Source organism: Zootermopsis nevadensis, unplaced genomic scaffold (assembly GCF_977971745.1).
Source record: "Zootermopsis nevadensis isolate Lab colony 2312 unplaced genomic scaffold, Znev_1.0 Znev_ptg000016l, whole genome shotgun sequence".
Lineage (NCBI taxonomy): Eukaryota > Metazoa > Arthropoda > Insecta > Blattodea > Termopsidae > Zootermopsis > Zootermopsis nevadensis.
The window spans coordinates 2,938,334-2,951,757 of NW_028259148.1; the positions used below are offsets into that span (position 1 = coordinate 2,938,334).

General features: G+C 39.8%; 1 pseudogene across 1 annotated transcript; it reads left to right on the plus strand.

The window, feature by feature from the left end:
* Positions 1–1,428: 1,428 nt before the first annotated feature.
* On the plus strand, positions 1,429–8,770 carry LOC147873709 (histone-lysine N-methyltransferase SETMAR pseudogene; annotated as a pseudogene). The gene is made up of 4 exons (XR_015535355.1): positions 1,429–1,463; positions 3,291–3,526; positions 5,423–5,556; positions 5,957–8,770. The product of XR_015535355.1 is annotated as a histone-lysine N-methyltransferase SETMAR pseudogene (transcript).
* Positions 8,771–13,424: the final 4,654 nt, after the last annotated feature.

Below are 13,424 nucleotides of genomic sequence, written 5' to 3' on the forward strand. Positions count from 1 at the left end.
AACCGAACCTAACTTAACGTTGCGCCGGTGATCATGGCGTTGCCTTTGAAATACGCCAAACGTAGCGCAGTATTAAACTAGAAAACAGACGCCGAGCGTCGCGACGCTATTAGCCGCGACGCCATCATTGTGTCACACGTGTGCGTCTCATACAGGTGGGATAACATTGAGAGCGAATCTGTGAAATCGACGCCCGGCGTCGCATGCCAACCATCGCGACGCCTTCAAATAACGCCAAATTTTCATCAGATGTGTCAAGATGACAGCGAGCACTCAATTAGAAAACCGACGCCGAGCGTCGTGACGCCATCACGTGACGCCAAATATGGTGTCAAACCCGTTGTATTACGGTGGGCACGATACTAGAGGGTCTGAACTCGGCCCGTCATGATTATAAAATTTTATCGACTGTATTTCGTCGACACAGGAGTAAGGACTGTGTCGTGGTTTTTGTCCAGTTAAAAGAAAATCCTGTTCGAAATGGATCAGATAGTAACTGAGCCTAAGTGCCATTCTGTAACGCAGTGGTATTCAACCTTTTTTGTTCGCGTACCTCCAGATATAATTTCTCTTCAACTTTGTACCCCTATAGTTGTTGTATAATTCGAGTTATATATATTATATAATCTACATCTAAAATAAATTAAATAAATTACATTATTAATTATTCAGTGTTTATCATAAAATAATATATATTTTTAAATCTCACGTATCCCCGGGGGTACGCGTACCCCAGGTTGAATACCACTGCTCTAATGCATCAGTGGGAGGGATTTATACCTATCATTTCCTAACAAGCAAATTTCTCGTCTAGAATGACGGAGAAACCAAATGCCCAAAATCCATAAGCAACGAATGATGAACCAGTAAAATTCAAACAATGCCATGTGGCTGAAGGCACACCTGAAACGCTATCATGCAGCCAAAACCCAGAAGATTCCTGTTCTGAATATCTTTGGCGATGGTATTACATGATTAATTTGATTTATTTTGGACGTTACGAAACATATGTTCAAATCTTTAAAAATCCTTTAAAAAAATTACACCGTTTCGAAAGATGAAGCATGATGCAACAGAATAGGTGTCTCCCCACGAAGAAGGAAGATCCATTCTTCGAAACACCGTCATTCGCTGTATGTAGCCTATTAACATCGCTGTGATGACTTCAAATCTTAAAGGACGCTGTGTGTTACGTTGTAACGGGCTCAAAGTTATTTCTGATAAATATTCAAGCTCGATGCCTTCTTTGCGAGGACCTCAGAGTACTAGGCTGGCATTCGAAAGTTCCAGGGTTTGATCCCGACCTTTGTTACTAATAACACATAGAAGTGTCAATACGACAACCGTTCACCTGAAGAAGGCAGTTGAACAAACCTCGGAAAGGTCGTGCTTATGAAATATGCCTCAATGAATGACCAATAGTAAAGCATGAAACACGGTGTTTCAAAACTCAACCCCAGCAGGTGCGAACACTGGAACAAGGAGAATTAAAAGAGGCAAGCCAGTCACGGTCTCTTTCACCCAGACGGGTTCAGATCAAATATGGAACAACTGGCAGCTTGTACCTGCATGAATTATCGTGGAACCTCTGTGTAATATCAGTGTTGATCTCATTATGCAGCCGTGTTGCCGTGGGTCTCACAAATTTCAAAATTCCACTGACAATTTAGGGGTGTTCCTTAATATTTTATGGTCACCTTTCAAGTACTGTAACTCCGAGTCACAGATGACGCCGCTAATCATAACCGAGGGTCTGTTGTTCAGGGTTGTAGCACACCTCGAGGGGCGGTGGTGGAATGAAGATTACAGCAGGGTAAAACCGGAAAGTCGGAGGGACACCTGAAGTTGTGGGAGTTTCGGCCTGTAAATCACATTGACATTAAATAGGTTTTGGACATATTTCAAGGCGGATTGCCCGGGGCAGAGGTGCGTTGCACCGAGATTAATTTAAACGAACAGTGATGATTTATTACACAACGGTCTGCTAGAAAGCTATACAAATCTGAGTAGCTCTTGAAGTAGAACGGAACTGGGTTGCCTGGTCATGATAAATGAATGCTGTATTTTAAATTCGTTAAGTACTGATTAAGTGGGAGGATATTAAGACTGATCTTGAAAGAAATATTGTGTGGAGTGGACTGGACTCACGTGGATCAAGACTGGGTCTTGTGTTTGGCTGTTGTGAACACGTTGATGAACTTTGAGGTTCCTTAAAAATAATGTCATAATCGCTACAGTAACTTCAAATAAAACATGTATGCTACTTCTTAAATTAGACGTCTGTGTCGTGTTATTTCATTTTGACTGCTTTATAAACTTTTCTGGTTTAGGAATACAGTAATTATTGTTAGACATTTCGACAGATTAAAGTAAAAATAACCACGCCTTTACTACAAATGTAACATTATATAACATTTTTTTTTATCTCTCCCTCGTCTGTGTGGACGTTCCAAGAAAATAATTATCTAAACTTGTTTGAATGATGGAACGTCAGTTTGTACGAGCTTCGTAAAACCTCTGGTGGTCAGCGAAGCTGGAAAGGAAAAGTTCAATTACGTGGAATGTTTTCTTTCTAGCGTGATTCACGCACGGTCCCAGGTTCCTTAGACAGAAACGGTTTGCTTTGTCGTATAAAAAGAGAACGTCTCGTTCCTCACAAGTTATTACAGTTTCTTCAAAACCAAACAGTTATTTTCTGTTTGATTGAATAGGAAAGTGTAGAAAGTAGTCATTAACTTTGATAACTAGACAACTCCTTAGAGCAGGGTCATTTTTGAGAATCTAATAGGCGCTCAGCTGGTCATGAAATTCACGGTCTCCACTGGAAACAAGTTTTTTTCAATAACCCTTCACTAACTTTTATTCTGAGCGTGCCAATCCAGTCCACGGCCTTAATATAATGTTTCTCTGAGATATATTTTGACATGATTGTCCCATCTACGCTTAGATCTTTCAAACATTATTTTCCCTTCAGGCATTCCTATTATAATTACGTATATCTCATACTTCCATACCACTAAAAGCACCACACGTCTCAGTCACCTGAAGAATATATTGTAATTAGTGTGAAAGATTCATTATACGAGGCGCGTCCCAAAAGTAAGTTTCCCACTCGTCCCACAGCTAGCAAACCTTATATTGCGCGAAGCGACTTTGCGTACGTGATAGAGCAATGACATAGCATGGCGCATGCACTAACGGTACTTCCCGCGTTCTCACAGTAGCATCGTTGCAGCTGTTGAAGATGGAGGTTCTTATTCCAGCTCCCGCCGACTGTGAAGTGCGGTCAGTGATAACGCTAGGCCGCACACGGCTCGACGGACAGCAAGTCTCCTGCAGGAGTTCAGCTGGGAGGTGTTTAATCATCCACCCTACAGCCCGGACCTCGCTCCCAGTGATTTCCATCTTTTCCTACACCTCAAGAAATTCCTGTCCGGTCAGCGTCAGCGTTTTGAGAATGACAGAGAGGCGGAGATGGTTGTCACACAGTGGTTCCAATCCCAGGCGGCAGACTTCTACGACACAGGTATTCAAAAGTTGGTCCCACGGTATGACAAATGTCTCAATTCCGGTGGCGAATATGTTGAAAAATAGCTGGACACTTTCTGTATCTGTTGCAATAAATATTTCCATGAAATTGTGTTTTGTTTCTGTAAACGGCCCCAGGGAAACTTACTTTGAGGACGCGCCTCGTACGTGGTTTCGCTATACACGATTTCTCAAATCCGCTGTTTCATTTTAATATTGTAAGGATCATCGGTGTTTAATCCGCGGCCTAAATTTTAAAGCGCATTACCTTCTTCAGGGTTACCAGGGAATGTGATGCGGATGATATGCTCGGCACCAAAGAATTATGCTGCTAGTTTAACATAAAAATGGCGGCTGTCATACGTTTCTCATTTCACGCGTTTTCGTTTTACGCGGCTATTAGCAGGAACGCAGCCCCCCCCCCCGCGTATAACGAGAGTCACCTGTGTCTCAAAATACGCTGTTACAGAAAAAGAAAATTAAAAATATCAGCCAACGTGGTGTAGCACCAGCAGCTAAGGGAACTGAGGCCGGGTTAAGTAGAACGCATTCTTATCGACCACGTGACGGTAAAAAGTATCAGAGCAGCAGCGCCTTTCTCTGTCTGTCTGTCTGTCTGTCTGCCCTGCGGCCGGGAAGTCGTTTCTTCAAGATTTAGAACTTGAGAAAAAGCCAAGAATCACTTCTGTCTTGGCTTTAAACTAATATTTGTTATTTATTTGTGACTGTCCTTTAATAAATCCAGCCCGCATCTTCATAAGCTATTTTTCAAGGTCCGACTTAATATTGTCTTCGTATTTATCTCTTACAAACAGGATTTCCGCTAAAATTTTTATATGCCTTTCTCGTCTCTCCCGTTTGTGCTAGATTTTTCACGCATTCTCATCCGAATTCATTTGATCAGCCTAATACTACAGTATCTGATAACGAACCCAATTCATGAATCTCCTCATCGTGTAATTTTCTCAGTTCTCCTGTTGTCTCTTTTCACTTAAATCCAAAATTTTTCTCAGCACCGACAACGAATGTCGCTGTGATGTGTGCTTTGTATTCGGGAGATCCCGGATTAAAAACTCGGCCCCAAAACTGGCTATCCTGAGGTCGTACGTGGTTGTCCTCAGTCTACCCAGGATAATTCTTTAAATTAGACCACTACCGTCTCCTTTCATACTTTTTTAATTTTTTTATTCATTAATCGTCCAATCATTCGACGCTGTACATTCAAAGGTGTTGAGACCTTCGTTAAATGAACAACAAATAAATAAAAACGTACCCTACCCTTAGTGAGGGATCAGGTTTTACACCATTACAAAGGTAGAAATGAAAATCGAAAAGAAAAACGTTAAATACATGGTATTAGAGAAAATTAAGAAGGAAAAGAAGTTCAAACTTGGTCAAGACTGGGTCTGCTTCGGAGCGTTTATTTAAATGTCGCTGGATTTCCACGCTTCATAGCCGCAGTTAGCGGTTAGAACGCTGGCCTTGTAATCCTGGGGTCTCGGGTTCGATTGCCGGCGGTGCCCGAATTTATAACTTGTATGGGCAAGGCCGTGGTCTAGGCAACACGGAGTTTTCCTCCGTGGCATCACAACAATTACTCCACTCACACACAGAAGAAGGCAATGGCAAACCACTTCTGGATCATCTGCCAAGAACGTATATGAACAGGTCCCAGTCCGAGAAAAGGATCGAAGGATCCTGTTCATATGGACCTGTCGTCAGACAGAACACTATAAAAAAAAAGATTGTAACCAAAGACAGTAGTCATTGTGGCAACGAAATTAATTTTCGAATGATAAATTGTTTGGGTATTGCCCTCTTGTACCCTGTCCATTGTAACATGCAACTCAATTTCGATGTTTCTTTGTTTCATTTGGTTTTTGATGTTTTTCAGTGACTTCAAAGCACTGGTGATGAATGATGTATTCTGGTCGGGAGACATTGCTGCTGTGTAGGAAAGCGAAGTGGAAGATGGAGGCAGTTTTCCTGATCGGAATATAAATTAATTGCAAGATGACGTCCAGCAAGGTAAGTACTGGAACTATTAATTTTACTTTATATTTTATTAAAAAATATTCTGCTAAGTTGTGACTTGTTTTAATTCACTTGTCGATGCTGCTTCCGTTTCTAACTCCATATTTTCCACCAGGTAAATAACAGTGTTTCGGTTGAAAATACTGCCTCCATCTTCATCCCTGAAGAGAAATTTCAGGACTTGAAATCTTTGACGTGACAAGTATCTGTTCGTAAGAAAATATTTAATTATCGCTTAACAATGATAAGCTCAAAATATTGTCCTCTTAACCAAATACTGTTTGATTGAACAAATGAAGAAAGATTAAACAGGCAGGCCATGAGTGAGATTAGAAAATCATATAAAATTTTGTTTACTCTGAAAGGAAAATGACCACTTGGAAAATATTTCCAGGGATGCTTCCAGGCTTGGCAGCGGCGCTGGGATCGTTGTGTTCACTCCCAGGGGAACTACTTCCAGGGTGATGGATGAATTTAATACCTGAGATAAGTGTACGGGTTTTTATAGGCGCAGTCTTGAAAACTTTCCGATCGCACCTCGTACGTATGTGGGAGGATATTAAAATATATTTTATGGAAATGAGGCTGGAGGGGTGGATTGGATTAACCTGGCTCAGGATAGGAACCAGAGGTGCAGGGTTCTTGTGAAGATGTTAATGGATCGAATGATGATTGTCAAATAAGACTTCATTACGTTAAATCACTGAGTACGCTTCAAATAATCTTCGTGAAACACGAAAATTCTGTTCTCTTCCGTCAACGAATGTAACAGCTTCATGTAAACTGCTCAGCCGTCTGAGGCGGTATTGGTTTCCGGCAATTTTGGACCTGTAGTTTTTCTCTGAGCGGGTGATTATGAACCCTCAGAGCTCGTTCGCCCATCGTCATGTCGTCGTTTCTTCGCCGATTGAACTACAAGTCTCTCGATGGTCGTGTCTCGGAGACACAACGCGCAGGACTAAACCCGGTAGCTGGCAGTCGACCAATTGTCGACGCCCTCGACAGATAATCGAGAAGGAGGTTGCAGTAATTTCAACTTCTCTCAGAAAACATGTCTAACAAGTGAGATTTGAGGTTCTCACTGTTGCAAGAAAGAAGATGACTGTCTTCTGGTTTGTTGTAGTCTGGTATGAGTACCAGAGTTTCAGAAGTGCGTGTTGCTTTCTTCAGGGCGATGAATCCTGGTGGAGGCAGCAAGAACCTCTGAAACGTCGGTAAAATTCTATAACTCCATGGAGCAAGGTCTCTCTTTACAAGTGGGATTTGAGGTTTTCACGGCGGTGAGTCTGAAGATGGCTTGTCTTCTTTCTTTACACGCTGACAGTCGCTTATCTGACCTAGAAATATCCCGCTTTTTATGAAGACAAAAATGTTTTTGACTGAATTGTAGCAAGAATTCCCCCGTATTTAATATGCTATAAATTTCTGTGTGAATACAATTTTAATTTGAACCATTTTCATAGGCTTTATTAATTATTTTTATATCAACATCATTATTAATTTATTTAATAAATAAATTAAGACAAAGTTCGAACTCGTAAGATAATATCCAATCTTTGCAACATTGTGGTGGCGTGTCATAAGTATGTATCAAAGGGTTAAGAAAGTTCAGGGCACAGCATCCATGGAAGGGGTTTTCCACGCTCTCTCCAGATGAATGCGTGAATGAATAGAAGCTTGGCGTATCTCTCGCCACAATTACTGAACATTTCACCCGGTTCATTTAAGTTGAAATAGATTCGTTTGATATCAAAGAATCAATTGAAATTTTAAATTTTAAATTTTAAATTTTAAATTTACAGGCCTAACGCGTTGACATTGTTTTCGAGAGATTCCCGTTTCGATTCCAGGAGAACACATCTGTTTCATTTTCTTTGGCTGTTTTCCTTCCACACCACAGCCAAAGTCCTGATTAAATAAAGTAAGCTATGAACGTTTCCTGTCCAATTTCCTCTCATTCATCGTCTCTTATTCTTTTTTGTAGCGCTATATAAACATCGGCCGATGCCGCGTTAGGCAACCCGTATATAAATTTACGCTTTATACTGCATTTGTTTCGTAAATGGAGATAAATGTGTTCTGTATGTACAGTATGTAGTTACTTTATTGTGTTAACTAGGTCGGGGTATCTGGGTCAGACATTCTTCATCAGTGACATATCAGTTCTCTTGAAAAGCGATACGTGGCGCGCATGTCGCTAGTGTTTTTAGTGTATGTTCCGATATAGAAACATTCTTTGGCCTGCAGGCCAGTTTGTGAACACACCACGTGTGCAGTATGTGCCCCTACACTCTTGTGTTTCTCTTTCTGTGGTGTGCACTGCAGATTCCGTCGCCAGTGGGCAGGATGTCCGCTATTTAAAACGTTCCGTTAGGTACCAACTGTGTAATTAATTATATTCCAACTGTTTTATTGAGAAATAACCTTGTTCTCGACAATGATGTCGTATTTAAACTTATAAATGAAGTACGTTTAGTTGCTTACGAAACTTCTTAATATACTGCTTTCAGTAGAAATTATACAACAAATTACACAGTTTTTTTATTTATTTTTTAACCTCATTCTATTAACATTTACCTTATGAACAGAAACTGCCAGTTTACAGAATTCATATCATCCATTAACATTAATTGCTAATGTAGTCTCTGAAGTCTAAAGAATTCTCTTTGCACACAACATATACTCACACATCACATTAAACAGACTTATTCAGAAGCTAATATTCACTCAGCTGGCGAATAAATTCACCGATTTATATAAAATCGGAAGATTAATTGCCGTGGTCACAATAAGTAACCACTGAACACTGTTCTGAACCAGCAAATCTTTCCTATACTGTCATAACCTAGTTACTTAAGATACATTATAATATTGATGCTTATCTCTAATTAATTTTTACGTAATTTCCTTCGAAAATCCACCTTTTCGGTAGCGACGTGTAGTAGAATTAAACTCGAGCACACACAACGTTTTCTCGGGTTGAGTCGCCATTTTACTGCCGTGTCAACATTTGCGCTACTGGTGGCCATTGTTGGAATTACGTCCCTTGTTCCGCGTGTTACAATTATTTTCTGAAGTTCCCCTTTCAGCTGTGTAAGTTTCATGTCTGTGTACACGTCGGTTTCTGCTAAATATGTGAAATGTCTCAGATCATTTCTGTTGATCCTGTGAATTTGTACAGTGATTAAAAAAACTGTTGATATTATAAGTAGGAATTGTTATAGTCATTCAGTTTTCTTTTTGCCAGCGTTATATCATAAGCCTGTGTTTACTACTACAAAGATCAACTGGTTAACGCTGTTTAAGGAATAATCTCCGTTTTTTATCAGAATCATATGAAACTCGTAAATATTTTCTACGGGTTAAACACAGTAACCGAACTTTAAAGCATATGGCACGCGTATTTTCGCACTAGCTTCAGAGTTAAATACAACAAAAGTAATTTTAATAAAATTGATTAAGATTGATAGTATCGTGACACGTAAAAGTAATAGTTACTGACTGACTGGCCTTCAAGCTGTAGTTTATGAGCTTTCTGTAGTGTGTAGAAATATCGTTCACGTGAAAGGGAATGGTGATTTTAATCATTCCGTCTGTTTTATTTGCATTTGATTTTCGATGATTCATAGAGACGGGTCCGTCTTCAGAAGGTAGTATGAAGACGTCCTCCGCCCTCTGTGGAATCTGAAAGTTTGTGCCGTGTTCCCACCTTCTTTTATTCTTTCCAGGATCAAGTTGCTCTCCGACTTAATTTAAGTAAACTAGCCGCATGGAAAGCTCTATTATAAACAAATGTTTTTTGTTATAATTGTTCATTATTGTCATGAGAGTATTTTCCTTGAAATTTGCCTAAATTTGGGTCAAATAATTGGCACACTTACACTCATTTTCGGAAAAAAATTGATTTGGTGTAGGAAACTGCCAGTTGTAGCGCATTGAGGATTGGGAGATCCATAAAATTCATTAAAACACACGCAAATTTTACAAATAAATATTAATTAGTTTCTGCCCCCGAAGACTTCTAATGCAGTCTAATTTGGTTGGGACATTACACTAGTTTGGAAAATATATATGAGAAAATCTAAAAAAATATAATATTTCCAAAAAAAAATATTACTACCTTTAGTAATAACGAAAATTTAAATAAATAAATAATTTTTAGTGTGCTTTTAATGAATTTTATATATCTCCCGATTCCCACAGCTCTAGAAATCTTGGTGGACAGAAACCAATTGATATTTTTCGTCGCAAAGTCCAGACACCTTAGACCCAACCCACCCAGCCTCCTTGTCCGATGGCATCTGAGACACTGCCCCCGGATATGAAGTAGCAGGCACGTGTAGCTGGCCATTAACCCTCTGAAGCCGAAGTTCGTCTAAATATTATATGAACTTAGTCCGTACCGCGAAGAAAACACTGCACTTCACCATTAAAGATAAACTGGTTAATGATATTTGAGAAAATAATAGCTGAGGAAGATTTGAGTTTTTCTGCAAATCCCACAAGTTAGTCAGTCAGTAATGGGTCTCTTTAAGTGTTCTTTGATCTTAAGGAATCTTTTTTGGTTTATCTTGTGACTTGAGTTACCTAAATAAGTTGCTTTGTGGTCCATACCGACTAATTAATTGGCGATGTGGTAACAGAAGATGAATTTTAAGAGCATCCCCATCGAAAATGGACAAGTTTTGTCACATGTGGAATGAAAATCGAAGACGAGACGAGTTCAAATGCGTACGCTGAACGTGTAACCGAGAGGTTTGTATCAGACAGGAAGACTGGATGCTGTCTGTTGTGCTGTGAGACACTGTTTACTTTTCGTAATGTAATATATGACTTTAAAACATTGATAAAAAAAAGTGTGGAGTTGTCCTGTCTGCCTCACGTGTTGATTAGACTACCGTATATCTGATCGAACGACCAATTGAATATTTAGAGATGTTGGATCAGTTAAGATTGCGCATTGATGATGTCAATGGAGATAACAGGAGAACAATGGAAGAAACAAATGAAATAAGGCAGTCCGAACTGAATAATGAGACGGCGTCGGAGAAGCTGGATTACTGGCCTACTTTAATGTGGTATTATGTCCGTTTGTATGCAGAGTTTCGGAATAAAATGGCATATAACGATAAGTACGAGGTAGACTCAGGACTTCAAAATAATACCGCGTGGTTATTCATATACTATGATACTTTGTTTGCATGTAAATAGCTTATAATATTTTCCAACGAAATATGATGTTTTTACTTAAATTAATTTCACTTAGGAAATCTTTGATCTTAGTTTGTTGCTTTCTTGTTTGTTAATCCTTTAAAATCTATTGGTAATTATGTGTACCACGTGGTTTAATAATTAGTAACTCAATGTTTTGCCTACAGAATATATTAATGGGTTTCATATGATTCCCTGAACAGCATCAACCAGTTGATCATTGTAATGAAGAAGTGTTTGTTGTGTTTTCTTTCAAGTAGGACCTGCACGTTTAAATACTATTTCCACGATCTTCGGATTAAAAAATTTAATATAGTACAATTTCGGACTACATTATCCCAGTATTACATGAATTGCACTCGTATGTATTTCCTTCTTAATTTAATTTAACCCGTTTAAAATCCTTTGCCCGTGTTATTTTTTAATCTTAGTTGTAATCGGAGTTTTCTTCGTTTGTTTGTTTGTTTGTTTTGGGTTTTTATATATATATATATATATATATATATATATATATATATATATATTCCCCAGAAGGTCGTCATATCGAATCTCGAGGCTACTTTGATCGGACGTGTAAAATCTATTTCCTCACTGAAAAAGTAAATGTAATGAATATAATTTTCTGTTTGCTGTCGTCTCAAAATGTTTGATCTCTCTCACATTTTGGAGGATTTGTTAATTACCTTATTAGTGAGATCTCAGGTTCTAACGCCGGAGATTATGAAGAGGACAGACATCCGGGATGTTGCGTCATTTAGTCTCATACAAGTTGACTGACGTTTCAGAGGTTCCTACTGCCTCCATAATCAGAGTGATCGTTCTTATTAGCAGAACTTTATGTGTTTAAGCGTTGTATTTGTCGTTACCCATAAATTTAACATTATAAAGTCAGGTAATTTGAGTTATGGAAACAAATGAATGATGAATGTGAGATATAGGTCATTCTTGTATGCGCCCTTTTTGTGACTGGAAAGGTGCTCCCGTCTGGTACAAGTGCTTGAATAAAGTGGGCCATGACATGACTCAAGGACCGTAACAATATACAAGTGGATCAGGTAGCTGACACCATTTCACATAACATTCTTTTTTGCACAGAAGTTCAAAAATATTCTTAATGAATTTACGTGTGTTTTTTTTTTCTCCAGATAACAGCAATTAAGCAATTTTCTGTCGTTCATTTTCGTCATATTTGACACTAATGAACGTTACGTCTGTTATAATGACTCAAGTTTATGCAGAGTGGGGTGATTAATGCCTTCGAATGTTCTGTTATGCAGTCTCGTACAACTTTTGTACACTCTTATATGAAAACATCGGTCTTTATTTCGTTCTTATTCTTTCTCTGTTCCTTTTCTCCCCCACTTTTATCCCCCATCTTATGTCTGATTCCTTCCTTCATTTCTGAACAGTCTTTTTTTACAAAATTCTATCTATAACCAAACCAACAGCTGGCTCTTAGTCGGTTAATGCACAGCACACATTGTGGCTGCGTTGTGCTTAATTAGTATCGCCCCGACGATGGAGGCAGTAAGCACTTCTGAAACGTTGGTCGACGTCGGCCAGACTACACGACGCAACATCATGTAAGTCAGTCTTCACACTTGCCTCCATGACAACCTGGAATCCCAACAGATTTCTCGAGTGTTTTATTTATTTAGTGTTCTGTCTGACGACAGGTCCATATGAACAGGATCCTTCCATCCTTTTCTCGGACTGGGACCTGTTCATATACGTTCTTGGCAGATGATCCAGAAGTGGTTTGCCATTGCCTTCTTCTGTGTGTGAATGGAGTAATTGTTGGGATGCCACGGAGGAAAACTCCGTGTTGCCTAGACCACGGCCTTGCCCAACACAAGTTATAAATTCGGGCACCGCCGGGAATCGAACCCGAGACCCCAGGATTACAAGGCCAGCGTTCTAACCGCTAGACCACCTCATCTTATTATTATTTAGTGTTCTGCCTGACGACAGGTCCATATGAACAGGATCCTTCCATCCTTTTCTCGGACTGGGACCTGTTCATATACGTTCTTGGCAGATGATCCAGAAGTGGTTTGCCATTGCCTTCTTCTGTGTGTGAATGCCACGGAGAAACCGGGGAAGCCCCCGGAGGAAAACTCCGTGTTGCGTAGACCACGGCCTTGCCCAACACAAGTTATAAATTCGGGCACCGCCGGGAATCGAACCCGAGACCGCAGGATTACAAGGCCAGCGTTCTAACCGCTAGACCACCGTGGCGGCTATGTATGTAGTAGGTACAGACATGTGCAAATAACTTGGCGTGTGGGTGACATAGTTCGCAACGGTCGCTCGAGCGCCAAGCAGTTTGCCCTGATCTATACCTAAACCAGTCAAATACATCGTATAACAAGGAGTTTCGTGATTAATACAAGTCACCTGATACTGTTAGATCAGGTTCAGCGAGGATCATATGGACTGGGAGAGACGTGGGAAATCTCTTGAGAAACTCCATTTGGAAAGTCGAGAATTCGATGGAAATTCGATAGCAAGACGGGGCTTAGGGAGCTACTGTCCACAGATGATGAGAAAATTCCTGCTGGGGGAATGTTACTTATCAGCTGGACTAGAGGGCTGCTATTGGTGGGAAGTGTGTTACGTCAGAGTTTTACGCTACTACACACAGACTGAAA